We start from the raw sequence: 14926 nt of genomic DNA on the forward strand, positions 1-14926 counted from the left end.
TTAACGCTAGCTGTAGGATAAAGCTTTCTATCAATCTAGCACGATATTAAGAATATAGCCACCAACTGCACATTTAAGACCCAACAACAAGATTCACGTTTTAAGCGAGTCCGCTGGAAACATTAAAAAACTAAATCAGGAGCAGAAAAAGTTTTTTAATAAACTCAGCTTAGCTGTAGCTAGCAAGCAAATTAGCTAAATCAGCTTGCTAGCTACAGCTGATAAACAATTCCAGACAGTTGTCATTTCAGGCAGCACATTAACAGTCACTGCCTAGAAATGAGAAGCCTGTTTTTGTCTACCTGCATGTCATGTGAAAAGGTTAGCAAAATTAAAACATTTTCCTTGAGGTTGGGGACGGTTTTGGTCATGATTAAATGAGAAACACTTTAACTAAAAAGTAAACATTTATTCAAAGTAGAGTGGAACTTCTTGAGTTAGCACTGAACCCATGTCAGAGTTGAAGAGAGTATAGAGATATATGCACACACTTAACACTTTCCATGGCACTATTTCAGTATCAAACTACAGCTGTTAATTGCGCCTGCTTCATATAATCCTTACATTTTTACATTTCATTAAATTATAGGAGAGTTATGGGTCATATATAGTGGGAATTGAGACACGGAAGCAGAGGAGGAAAAAGACAGGGGAAAAACATGATGAGTTAGTGGATGCTCATATTCTTAAAACATACTCTCCTCCAAAGCAAGATATGTTTTAACAGTCTGAGGCTGGATTTATTTTCAGACACAACTTAATGCTGATTTATGCCATTTCTTCTCTCTGCAGTCAAGAGAACGTTTCCCCACCACAAACAGAAAATAAGGAAAACCATGAAGATGGAAATAAATTAAGCAGAGAAAAATATTCTATTTGGAACAACAGCAAAAGGGGACTACAAGTAAAAGAAGATCAGTGTTATCTCATCTTAAAAAAAAGAGTGTGTATGCAACAGCTCTCTGTTATAAAAGCAGACACAGAGCAGAACAAAATTCACTGAGCCTTAAACATAACACACAGGTAATCCACAACCAAAGGAAAACACAATAAGTGGTTCCTTTCTGACAGGTGAGTTTTAGATAAACCCATTTTCTTGTAGAGAAATGTACTGGTGACTCCCAAATCCCCTCTTTTAGAAAGCCTTATGACCATTCAAAACGACTGAGTCCATCGTATATAGACTTGTCCATATGTCCAACTTGATGGACATCAGTCATTCACATACACACATACGCTTATTATTGATCTTGTCATTATCCATATGTTATTGATATTTGATAATTGATTTACACTCCCTGCAAGACATTTTTTCTATTAAAGCAGTCTTTCTTTATTTTGTTGCATTAGATATTTTGCATTCTGGTCCCTACACTCTTTGAACTAGTCAGGTTGGTAACACGACCAGTATACTGTGCCTCTTAGTAACTGCATCAATTTCTTTTTACAATTCCCAATTGAAATCAATCAGCTACACACCATCAATCATTCACCTCTCCACCCTTCCTCTTGTCTCAGTTTAACAATTTGCCCTTTGGTAGGATGTATAGGGTGAATGTGAGAGCAAAGGGCAGTGTAGGTTTTTTCCGCAAACTGTCACCACTGTGGACCCATATTTCGAGCAGTCCTTCAAACCGCACATCACAGTTTGAACCCACACATCATGATCTCAGCCCACACATCATGGTACAAACTGTAATAGTCTGCTGCTTGCCCTGCCAGAGTAGATACACTGTAGTTCATTTTTTTCATACAGCAAACTGAAGTTGTCAATGCAAAGGTAAACATTGTTTGTGTTAATTACAGAGCAGTAAGGTGAACAAATGTGTGCTGCATAGTGCATACATGAAATAAACGATTATGGCTGCTGTTGTAACAGAAATTCAGACAGAGAATATCAAATCCATCCAACACACTCTCTCTCTCACGCACGCACACACGCACATACACACACACACACACACACACACACACACACACACACTTGCAGGATTAGCCGTGCCTAAAGCAACACTAGTGGCTCCAACCTCAGCTTTCAAAAGTCGCTCCAGCCTTCTGTTGTCATTCCATAAGTCATCCACCACAAATTTAATTTTCTGTGTCAGTGATTTATGCAGTGAGGAAAAAACCATAAAAATAAAGATCTCTGTTTGAGTCCAATGACTTTTCTGAGAAATCACAGAGCAGCATAAGTCAGTGAACATCCAGAGGTGTATGTGTATCTTGTAATTTTAAAGTCTTGTATTTTAGGAGAAAAAACTGTTAAAGTGCTCATATTATACTTTTTGGCTTTTTCCCTTTCCTTTATTGTGTTATATATCTTTTTTTGTGCACGTTATAGGTTTACAAAGTGAAAAAGCCCAAAATCCACCCCAAAGGCACTTACCATCTCCAACAGAAAACACTGTTCACAAACTGCTCCAAACAGCTCTATTGTAGTCCAGCCTTTACTTCCGTGACTAACGTGCATCACTTTGTAACACGTTATAATGCTCGCCTAGCTGCTAGCATGGCACTCCGTCATGCTCTGCTTCTGACTGGCTAGTAGTCCTTACCTAGCTACTGCGCATGTGCGACTCCCAACAAAGATGGAACAGAAGTGAGATGTCTCACTCTGTAGCTAAAACGGAGAGCTCAACACACAGGGTGAAAAGAGGAGCTGCAGCAATGTGCAGTACAACAAAAAATATGGTGTTTTTTGAAAATTAAACCATGTAAACCTATTCTGGTACAACCTCTAAATATAATTATGAACCTGAAAATGAGCATAATATGAGCACTTTAAAGTGAAAAGTCACACCCTGGGTTTTTGTTATTGCTATAATTGCAACACCACTTGTTGTCATTTAGACACATACAGCAGGTGCATTTTACATCAACATTTTGTGTCGTTTTAAGTTGAGAAATGTCATACTATTTAGTAAAAGTAAAAAAAGAAATCCACTGCCATATCTTCAAAACATATTATAGATTGTTTTCACATTGTCCACACCTATTCACCAGGGGTGGAAAACGTATTCACTTGAGTACTGTACAATGTTATTATATAGTTATACTTTAGTAATTCCATTTTCTGTTAGTTTGAACTTTTTCGCCACTACATTTATTTGACAGCTACTTACCAATTACTTTTCTGATTCATATTTTACATATAGGCCTAGAAAACAGATGACATTAAATATGATGAATTGTAGTATATAAGTATATAAAATAGTTAAATTGTCTACAATATTAATATGCTGCTTTCACAGTGATGTATAAGTAATACAGGGGACATTTTGCTTCCTAATGAGCATATTAACTTTTGATACTGTACAATTTGCTGTACTACTTAAGTAAGATTATGAAGGCAGGACTTACAGCCATTTTTTAAACTTTATTGTCTTAACACACATTCACAGGTAATTAACATTACAAAACAAAATCCCCTTGATATTGGGCTTCAGTGCCCAGTGTGACCTGGACAGAGGAAATTGAGTGTTCCTCCATAGGAATCACACACAGTGTCGGTGCTCTTACAGTGCTTTGATTGATTTTTACAGGGTGGCATTACTACTTTTACTTAAATCTCAATTCTTCTTCCACCGTTGCTATTTACAGATGAGACACACACACAAAGGTGAGCTGAGGTAACCCTTGCAGTTACTGTAGAATGTGAGAAGTGGTTACACATATGTGCTTGTGTGTGTGTCTCTGCATGTGTGTCCGACACTGATGTTGAAATCAGTCAGTCAGTCAGTCAGCCTCCAAAGACTCAGTGTGAGACAAACAGGCCGTGCTGCCAAGACACTAATGTAGAAGACTGGGAGGCTTTTTAACTGCAACCAAGCCACTTTCACAATATGTTCAAGGGAGCGAGGGGAATTCTCCAAAAGACTAACTTGTCCACAGTGACATGCAAGTACCATTCAAGGTATTTTTCTGTTTATAACGGACTGTTAAAATCACCAAAATGACTAATTGGCTAAATCAAATAATCAAAAGCCAACCATTACAGTCACTAAATATCCCATGTGTTAGATAATTAGACTTAGAGACCAAAAACAAATATAGCAAAATGATCTTGCCTTCGTTAAATATTTTTTAATTAAAATGTAGACATTATATTATGTTTTGCTATAGTAACTGGCCCCAAAGATGATCAGTACATGCTCACACAAGACAACCTGACAGGGAACAAAGACACAGTTTGTTCTTTTAATCGCCTTATCCAACAACTGACAAGGTGATTAGCACCAAATCTGTCTGTGTCTCTGGCAGCCTGCTTTGTCTGGTGTGCATAGAGTATAAAATGTTAAGTAAACACCAGTGGTTAGCAATATCCTAAAAGGGAGACCATGTCCACAGTCATGCATACAGAGGAAAAAAACATTTCTAAATACTTACATTTTTACTTTTCCACATCAGGCTACCATTTTTACCCAATTATAACAGTTCAAAAGTATCATTAAAATGAAATGCTAATCTTGCAGGTTACAATGCAGAAGCTATTGATATGCACCACTTATATATACAATATATTATATATACAATTTTGGCACTAACCTAAAATGTATATTATATAATATAAATAAATCAGGGTAGTTATTTTGTTATTGTGCAATAAGGTGAGCCACTTCAATAAACACATGATAAATACACTTACATGTATTTATAGACATGCTTGCAATGAGAAAAAAAAAAACATGGATCTAATTGTTTTAGTTTGGTCTGTATTGTACCACTATTTTTTGTATTGATAAATCAGTAGAGGAAACAATTTAGCTATTAGGATGTGTGTTCAACTTTAGTTAATGCCCCAGTTATTACTTGTTCTAATGCAGAGGTTATTTCCAAACTTTTAGGTGTAGTTCAGACACACACATAGGAGGAATTTAAGCTTAAGTCAATCATGGAGAACAGGAAGGATTTTTAATATTTAAGTGCAACCACAGGTCTGGATGAGGTATACTATAAACACAGCGTGACATCCAAAGCTGTAAGGTGGAGTCGTGAGAAATGGTTAGGACTCTAGAGGTGGTTTTCTCAACACCCATCTGACTCATATTATTTAATATTGCCAGCTACTTGCACACGACAATTTGCAGCTTACAGCTCCCTATCTAATCCAATGTTTCATCGAGAGTGAGATAAAGGCGTTTGCGCAATCGATCACTCCAAATAGTGTCTTAAATCCTGAGAGGTTACATTATGAGGGGTTTGAAATCTCAGTGAGATCAGAGATCAGAAAGATTTCTACATTTCTCTAAAAGGATAATGTAGTGGTGTCTGTGTGTGTTGATAGTATTAGACAGCATTGCCACATTGTTTGTTGTCAAGGAGGAAAAAATGATCTGATATATTTGATTTGTTACTGGAATAGGGTCTTATGTTGGCAGTGTCTTCATTGTGCCTTCAAAATAAAATTTCCTTAAAAAAATGATGGAATAGTTTGCAATATACAGCTATTCCTAGCTTTGGAAGTAGACTAGCTGGCTTTTCTCAACAAAAGCGCAGCACACAAGAAACATTCATCAAATAGCTGTTTTAAATCAGTTGTAGTAAGGCCGGTGAAAACAAAGCCAGTGATTTCAGTGCCAGGTCTAAAAGCCCAAAGGTGATAATGATGGTGGTTTAGTTTATCATTCTGTACTGCACATTCTGTCTCACTTCTAGACAGGGAGTGTGTTTATCTTCTCCTGTGAATGTCTGTCTCCATTATATGTCTGCCTGGCTTCCGGTCTGTCTATCTACCATGAATGTGCATTATTTATCTGTCTCATTATAACCCCTCATCTTTACAGATTAAAAAAAAACTCCGTCATGCAGAGTAGAAGATGCCTACTCCCTTCTAAAAATTGATTTAACTCTGAAAAGAAAATTACTTAGCACCAATTTATAGGTTTCAGGGAAGCTGATCAAACTTCCCCGGGGACTTTCTCCAGGAAGCTGTGGCTCAAACGATGCAAATGACAGCACATCATGCCTCACATCACTACACCATGCTACAGTGATTTTAACAAGACACTCACACATTCACACGCTCAAAAACAGAGGCGTATATTTAACTTTGACTATTTTTGGCACTTAGAAGTATCAGTTCAATGCATCCACACATTACAAAGGGTCAAACGCCTCCAGGCAACATAGTAGAAGTGACAAAACTACTGCTTGTACCTCTGGAATTCATACTTTATAGTGTTTGGTAAAGAAATAATAATCATATGTGCAATGACTTTGCAACAAAAATAAATATAATTTTCTGTAGACACGACATGACAAGGCACGAGTGTAGTGCTGATGCTGCTTATAATTTAAAGTGTGTAAATGTTTTGTCCAGAGGGTAAAACTGTGTCCAGAAATGTGGTTTCGTGGTAGTACAATACTGAAGAGAAATGCAGACAGCAACATGAATATAAACATTTTGCTAAGCAAACAAAGCTTGTTGTGCGGCTGCGACAGATTGTCTTTTAAACGACTAGACAAGTTGTTGTAATATTTTTTAAAAAATGGGAAAATAATCTGTACAGCAGTTTTAGGGGTTACTATAATGACGTGTAAATGCTTTATTTTTAAGAGCAAACAGCTTCTGCCTTTTTTCCTTCTCCCTTCATTTGAATGGCTGGTTAACATTTTACTACTATGATAACAAAACTGACATTTGATATACTGATGTGGGTCTGTTCAACACAGTCCCATTAGAATTCATGGCATGAGCACAAACTGAAACTCAGATTATGAGCTGTGGACATTATGTAACTATTGCATTGAATATGTCACTTCATTTTCACATTATGTAGATGACAAACAGGTGAAATGATGGCAACTGGTAAAAACAACTTTAGTTAAGGTTAGGATTAGGTTAAAGCAATAAAGCATAAATTGTTCATTTTAGATTGGGGAAAGCCTTTGGTCATGGTTAAATAAGACCAAACTTTGCCTGAAGATGACAACTTCTTTCAGTAATATACTTCCTGGAAGAGCTGGATATTGAACCAAAGTCAGCAGAGTTTAAGGCAGATGTAAATACCCATCCATCACCCCGACCACAACAAGATTACTTTCCAACATACTGTTTCAATGTCAAACAAATGGCTGATTTTGTTAAAGAAACATCATCTTTTCATGAAAAGGAGAAATGTGCCTGTCAGCTTTCAGACAGGTACCACATAAGCTACTTGCTTTTTAAGATATCATTACTCAAAATTTCAGAGGACCCGACTTGTCTGTTTTGATACGGTATATGTAATATGAAACCCTGGACCAACATACTGCTGGTCAAAAACGTGTTTTTAAGAGTGTCAAAGTGAAATTTTAGACATCTGTGGTCATACAGTATAAGTTGTTACCTGTATATCTTAGCTGAATCAACAGCTACATTTATTTTTGATATCAGGTTTTATGGTCTTAAAATTGCATAATCATCAATGAGAAGACTTGAATGCAGCTTATTCTGGCATTTTCTTTGTTTCCCCACTTATTTAAACAAGTCCAGAATTAAGAACTCTATCTTTGAGAACTCTATCTGCAGGTCAACTATAGCTAGACTACCATGAGATGGGATATATACAGATTTTTTGTTAGGTAAAGATGAAATTGGCAAATAAAGTCAATAAAACAAATTATGTCTTTTCACCTAATTGCTTTTTCTGTTCCTGGATGGCTCTGCTAGAAAAAAAGTGTGAAAAGTAAAAAACAGGTCATATTTAAACATGGAGATAATGGCGCACAATTTCAGACCAACACATCCTCATACCTTAACGACAGAAAAAGGTAGATTTTCAATGATTTCATAAACAACAAACATGACCGTTCTATTTACTGCTGCACAGTGGCCGTTTCAAACATGTGACCATAACACGTGACCGCAATGGACATTTTAATCATGTGACCGTTCTATTTAACATGCAACAGGCGCAGTTTTAAACACGTAATTAACATTGTGAAACAGAGGTTTAGGTTTAGGCAACAAAAGTATTAAGGGTTAGTAAATCATCAGGGTTTGGCTTTAAAAGAGTCATGTAAAACTACTAAATATAGGAAGTAATGTGACGTAACAAGCGTCATTGCGTCACAGAATGAGGTCCGTAAAACTCTGTAAGTTTCAAAAAATGACTGTTGACTTATGGTTTCACTTGGGACACGAAGCCCGGTCTCCTGAGTAAAAGGCCTGCGTTTGTTTCACCCATCCGCCACCCCATCCTACCTCGTTATGCGGAATTTGGCGCTCCTATACTTTGTCACCTCGTTTGCTCTTGCGACAATTATTACAGCCACAAGAGGCGACTGCCTAAAAAGAAACGTAATTATGGGTCGTTATGACCTGCTTGCACAATCAACCTATATGTTCGTTTTCTGGCTGAGGACCATCTGTTTTAGACACTTGTATTATATTTACACCGTGAACTGTATTGACTTGTTTCTAGTTTATAGTTGGATCTTGTACACTGGTCCATCTGCAGTGCTCTTACTTGCACAATGCACAACCTTCATACAGCAGGGACAAAGTCTCTAATTCATCTCCAGATTGAAGATATTGTATGTTCATACATCTGTGACAAATGTTTTAGGTTTAGCAGAAGATCCTTGGTATTGTCTGCATTTGTATCCAAACGGCTTGATGTTGAACAGCAGATCTACCAACAGGGTGTCTTTCACACACCTGAAAAAATGTTGTATTGTAAGCATGTATTACATGGACAGCGTTCCTTCTAGTTGGCTTTCTTGAATTCCTGAAGAGCACTAGCTCCATTCAGTTGCATTGTGGGTGGTATGGAGCTGTCAGAGAATGAGTTGTTGTAGAGACTATTTTCAAATTCCAACCCTGATCGTGATTTTTTTCAGGAAATAGTGTGTGTTCGAAGATCGTCTCTGAAAAAATCTTCCCAGATTTAATTGTGGTCGGGTAAAATTGCACAAAAATGTAAAGTGATCCACCACAAGCACATGCCCACCTTTGCTTTGCTCAATGTGCACGTAATCAGCTGAGACTACTTTAAAGGGTGGACTGATCCACTGGTGCTCTCTGAGGAACGTTTAGATGTTTCTGCTTGACGCAAGAAGTTCTTCAGGACATGTGCTTTTAGTTTGAAAGACATAACCATCTGTTTTCTGTCTCTAGAATGTCAGAGAACTCCTATATCTTTTCTTCTGTCTGTGTAATAGACTGCCAATCTCCAGGGTGTACTCTGTATCTTGCCCAGTGTGTGCTGGGATAGGTTCCAACTGCCTAATATGTCACCAACTACTAGAGGAGACTCAGGGTTTGCGAGGAACTAGGACACACCAAGATCCAAGATCCAGCAGGGCCCATACTGGCCCTCATAAGCAGTTTATGAACAGTACAAAAATGTACAACAATACAGTAAAATCAAGAATGACAGTATAATCACTAATTTAATGCACCAGCCAGCAAGCATTGCTAAGTGACCCAAATCCAGTGATACGGTTCACACCCGGGCCAGACAGTTTCGTCATCAACAAATATTCTGTGAGTTTTGTGACAAACGTTCACATTGTAGTATGGTTTCTTTTATTTGTTTTTTAAAGCAATCACAATGAGTAAAAAGGGGAAATCATGCTGTGGGAGGAGTGTTTCATGGGAAAAAACGAAGAGATGAGTTTTCAGATGGAAGGTTGGAAGTGAATGTGTTGTTCTGACCACACTGAGAGGGTCTTTCCATGATTGGTTAGTACAGTAGAGTGCGTCAGGCTGGGCCAAGTCCTAGATATGGGGATGCAGATAACTTGGAAGACTTTTACCCTAGTGTTTTCTTTTAATCAATACATTAAGGTTCATTGAGTGTCTCTGCTTGAAATAGGACTTATTCACGTACTTGGAAGTAAAAGTGTCTCAAATTTTGCTTTAACAAATTAAACAGTATATATTTTGCAGGAATCAGGCAATATTTTGAAACAGATAATTCTGTCCTTGTAAACACTGCTGTTTTGCACGTACAATTTTCTAAATCTAACATTAGCTTCTAAGCCAAACTGGGTTTTATTTCTGGATAATCTCGCATTGCCAGACCTTACTCCACAGCGCTGTGAGTAAGGTCCGGCTCCACCACAGATAAGGGAATAAAACGCTCTGGGTTATTTGCATTTCTTTAAACAAATCACAATCGTCTCGGGCGGCGCTGAAATCCGGACGCAGTGACAGTGGCTCTGCAAAATAGTCTCAGGGAAGTAACTTATTTTGGTGGAACATTTGCACCCCGCAAAACGCCAAATAAAATATTAAATGAAGTTAACTGTTCACACAAAACAGTAACATGAGCTATTTAAATAAGCTGGTTACATGGTTAAACGTAATTTGCTCTTACCAGTGTATCGCTGTGTGTACTTTATCTATAGCAATCCCTACTAATTGGTCCCAAAAAAATGCATATAACATTTTTAAACATATTTTTTGTAAATTATTACAAACATTGCCCGAAAGAAACAAGCAGGCCTGCCTTGTTGCACGATCCAAATTTTCTTCTAAACCTGCCATTTTCAGCATGTGGTATGTTGTTGTTGTTTCCTGTAGTGAAGGGATTTTGAGAACGGCAACACACAGCGAGCGGAAGGTGAGGGGCAAAGCCATCCTGGAAATGTACTTCTGTTAATCCAGACTACTTCTGAATGAACTTCTAACTGCTAAAACACATATTACTAACACCTTTTTGCATCCTACAGGCCCTCTGCTCTTAGGAAGCGAATTACAATCAAGAAAAACCCAGTGGCATTAATATGACATCTAACTTTCGATTTAATTTTCAGCACTATCCCAGTATTTTGCTGTCAATGCACTTATCAGTGTTTTAAAATGTTTTAGATCAATTAAACTTCTCATTTTAAGTTTTTTAGAGTCAGCCCTACTGATTACCAAGACCACCAATGTTCATGACTGCTCAGGAAATCGCCAGGGCACACAGACAATTTAAGCTATAGTGCGTAGTTTCGGCGCGTCCACATGATACAAGCCTTCCGTGACCGGTAAAATCATCTGACTCACTTCCTCAGAAAAGTGAAATCATAAAAACAAAAGTGATAAATCACACAGTGTGTGACTTTCGCTGCGTGTGTCTTTTCCAGAGAAAGGGCTTTGTCTGTGCCCTACTCCCCAGTAAATACCAGGAAACAGTAAGTGTGAAACTCAAGTAGACTTCCAGGGAAGGGCTCTCCTACCCAGTACATGACTATAACAATTGACAATTCTGTGGTAGTCCCCACCCAGACTGCTAGAAACCTGGGTGTGACACTTGACGACCAACTCTCCTTCACTGCCAACATTGCTGCAACTACCCGATCGTGTAGATACATGCTGCATAACATCAGAAGGATACGTCCCCTTCTAACGCAGAAGGCGGCTCAGGTTCTGGTTCAGGCTCTAGTCATCTCACGTCTAGACTACTGCAACTCCCTCCTGATTGGCCTGCCTGCATGTGCCATCCAGCCCCTGCAGCTCATTCAGAACGCAGCAGCTCAACTTGTCTTCAACCTCCCCAAGTTCTCTCACACTACACCGCTCCTCCGCTCTCTTCACTGGTTACCAATTGCGGCTCGCATCCGCTTCAAGACACTAGTACTTGCATACAGGGCCACGAACGGATCAGCCCCAGCATACATCAAGGACATGGTCAAACCCTATACCCCAACCCGCCCACTCCACTCTGCATCAGCCAACCTGCTTGCTGCCCCCTCACAGCGAGGGAGAACTAATCACTCAACGAAATCCCGAATGTTTGCTGTCCTGGCTCCCAAATGGTAGAATGATCTCCCTATTGACATCAGGAGGGCCAAAAGCCTACGCATCTTCCGCCAAAGGCTAAAAACACATCTCTTCCGACTACACTTCGGATAAAAAAAAAATATATATATATATATATATATATATATATATATATATATATATATATAATATATATAATGTAATGTAATGAAACACAGGCAGCGCAGTCACATCCACTGCTATAACTGGGCCAACTGTGACATTCACTCTCTACAGTAAATGAATGTGGTTCAGAGCAGAGGTTAGGTAAACATTGTATATGCTTAATTTCTGTTGACTGATTTGTCACTGACACACATGTGGGCACTTTATGCAATGAATGGTACTTCCAGTGTTGTAAATGGGTTTTAAGCGGCGGAGAAAACACGGCTGTTTTGTGGTGTGGTTACCACTATGGAGACAACCCTCAATCCAGGAGTGTGAATCACATTCTTAATTAGAGAACGCAATCTAAACCACATGTAAACAATTAGCCTTCAGGGTAACAGGTTTGTTCCTCTGTGTGTGTGTGTGTGTGTGTGTGTGTGTGTGTGTGTGTGTGTGTGTGTGTGTGTGTGTGTGTGTGTGTGTTGCACACAGAGTATGAATGCTGCAGTGTACAGTATATAGGACAAAGTCCACACAAATTGAAAGGATGATTGATAACTTATGGTGTACACACACACACACACACACACACAAATTGCAATATACTACTACAGTATACACTATCGGTCAAAAGTTTGGGGTCACTTAGACATTTCCATTCCACTCCATTACAGACAGAATACCAGCTGAGATCAGTTGCATTGTTTTTTTAATCAGGGTAGCAGTTTTCAGATTACATTATGTGCTTACATAATTGCAAAAGGGTTCTCGACTGTTCTATTCTGTCTATATTCTTCTATACTGTCGTAACAGTCAGGATTCAGATTTGGCATTTTTACCTTCAAACACTGATGTTGATCTGATAAATAGCTACTGAACCAGTTTTTTTGTGTGAAAAGGATATGATAAACCCACTGTACACTACCTGAGGCCTGTACTACAAATCAAGATCAACATGCCCTGGATTTATATCAGTTACCCGGCTTCACCAAATTTAACAACCACGGACCCGCATAACCTGTGTCACGATGGGGGTTAACAACTAGCTCAATCAACCCAGGGTTTCCCAATCCAGCGACGCACGCGCGTTCACATAAAAGAGGCGGTGTTTGCACAGCACGACCAATCACAAACATCTACCAGAGCCACATGTTTTACATAAAAAGAGCAAACTATAATTCTACATATATATGAAGAACACAGACACGGTTTTACAGGCAAAACGCAATACAGTCTCTGCTTCCTAAAACAGGAGGAAAGCTGGCAAAAAAAAGCCGACGCTGTAGATGTGTAAATCAAAACGCTTATCAATATCACTTCCCCATCAGTCAGGCACAAGATCTGACCAGAATTACACTTGTGCTTTCCATAAACTGTCGTTGCTTTAGCCTATTATTTCAGTTGCAACCCTGGCAGTGGTAAGCGATCGTGAAAAAGAGCAAATAAAATATATAAAAACATAATTCAAACCGATGTGCGCATTGGCAACACACAGCTCAACAAGCCGACAAATAGCCTATATGTAATTCCCTCCGCTGAAAATCTATATCTTTCATAAAAATACCAATCAGGGAATGTTAACGGGGTTGTCGGTCTCTAAATGTTTTAACTTTTATTAGCGCACCTCGCTCTCTCTGCGCACCGAGCTCCACCGGATCTTCTGAGAACGGTGATGCCGTTATCAATCGAGTATTGATTGGTCAATAGGCTGTGCTTTTACTGTTAATTTTACAGCAAATGCGTGCTGTTGGCATTGGTTGTTTCTTTTAAACTGTAATTGAACAAGCTGCAACAGCTAACCAGTTATTGTCAGCGACACAAAAGCCAGAAACATAAAAAGGCTCTCGTACCAAAATACACAGCTCTCAACATCAACAAATTCCTTTGCAGAATTGATACAGACTTGGAGCAAAACATGGTAAAAGCCAAAAGAAACTTTTGTCAGACTCAGCGGTATTGAGTGTGTGAGGCCTGAAATATTTCAAGCCTGTTTCTGTGTGTGTATGTGTGGGGTTTAAAATGTTTTTTCACAGATAACCCAAACGAAACAAACATTGTAATCAGCAGAAATATCTGATTAATGACTATATGACTTATCCAACTATGTAACAGGCTTCTATTATTTTCTTTGAAGAGCACAGCGTTTGCAACAGTTGAAATAAGTTGTAACTTGACTGTAAGCAGAAAAATCTGTCGAAAAATCCCAGTCAATACTGGGTGTATTTTTCTGTAAATACAAATAACAGTGTAAGAGGCCAACCGCAATAAAGTCAACAAACCACTTAACTCTTTACAAAGTGATGACTAGCCAATTCAATCCCTCAGGGAACAACCAGCACATGTCTGATTAAGATGAATCTCAGTGTTTTTTCCCCGTTTTTTTCAATTAATAGTCTCAATAACATCAGCCCCTCCCTGTACTTCAAAGAAGAACACTAACGCCCCCGATGACTTGCCTCACTGATAGAGTGCTGACTACATCCCAGGAAGCATAACTCTTGAATAAGGAAATTGCTCTTTGTGCCAAAACATGTGGCTCTGACCACACACTCTTCATTACTTGCCATTTTTTTGTTCTGTCTCTTGTCTTACTGTGTCTTCTTCTCTCATTATGTGTCATTATTTCTTATTATCTCTTTCTGTCTCTTTTCTCATTTTCTACCAACCACCCTCCCTCCTTTCTCTTTATCCCTGAGGCCTCCAAACCTTCCAATCCCTGTATGTTTTCATCACATAGTGACAAACCAGAGGATGCAATTACGCAATGCAAGAATCTGTGTGTGTGTGTGTGTGTGTGTGTGTGTGTGTGTGTGTGTGTGTGTGTGTTAACATGCCTTTTTGGTTTTGTGCATGGACACTTTTGGTATATCATGTGTTTGTGGGCATGTCTATGTGTGCATGTATGTAATATATATCTGCGTAAACCTCTCCCACTAAATTATTTGTGGTCAGACGGGTGAAAGGAAAAGAAGAACAGAATAAAGAATGTGCAGGCCCAGAGGTGCTACTCCCTTGTTGTTGATAAGAAACATCCCAATCGCTTCTGACTCAGGCATGTTTAATATTACATACTGCACTCCTTTT

General features: G+C 38.7%; 1 protein-coding gene across 2 annotated transcripts in view; it reads right to left on the minus strand.

The window, feature by feature from the left end:
* The window catches only part of LOC116049227 (tumor necrosis factor receptor superfamily member 11B), a 91544-nt gene that overhangs the window by 63025 nt on the left and 13593 nt on the right, over nucleotides 1-14926 (minus strand). The window lies entirely within an intron of this gene.

Source organism: Sander lucioperca, chromosome 10 (genome assembly GCF_008315115.2).
Source record: "Sander lucioperca isolate FBNREF2018 chromosome 10, SLUC_FBN_1.2, whole genome shotgun sequence".
NCBI classification, from domain to species: Eukaryota; Metazoa; Chordata; class Actinopteri; order Perciformes; family Percidae; genus Sander; species Sander lucioperca.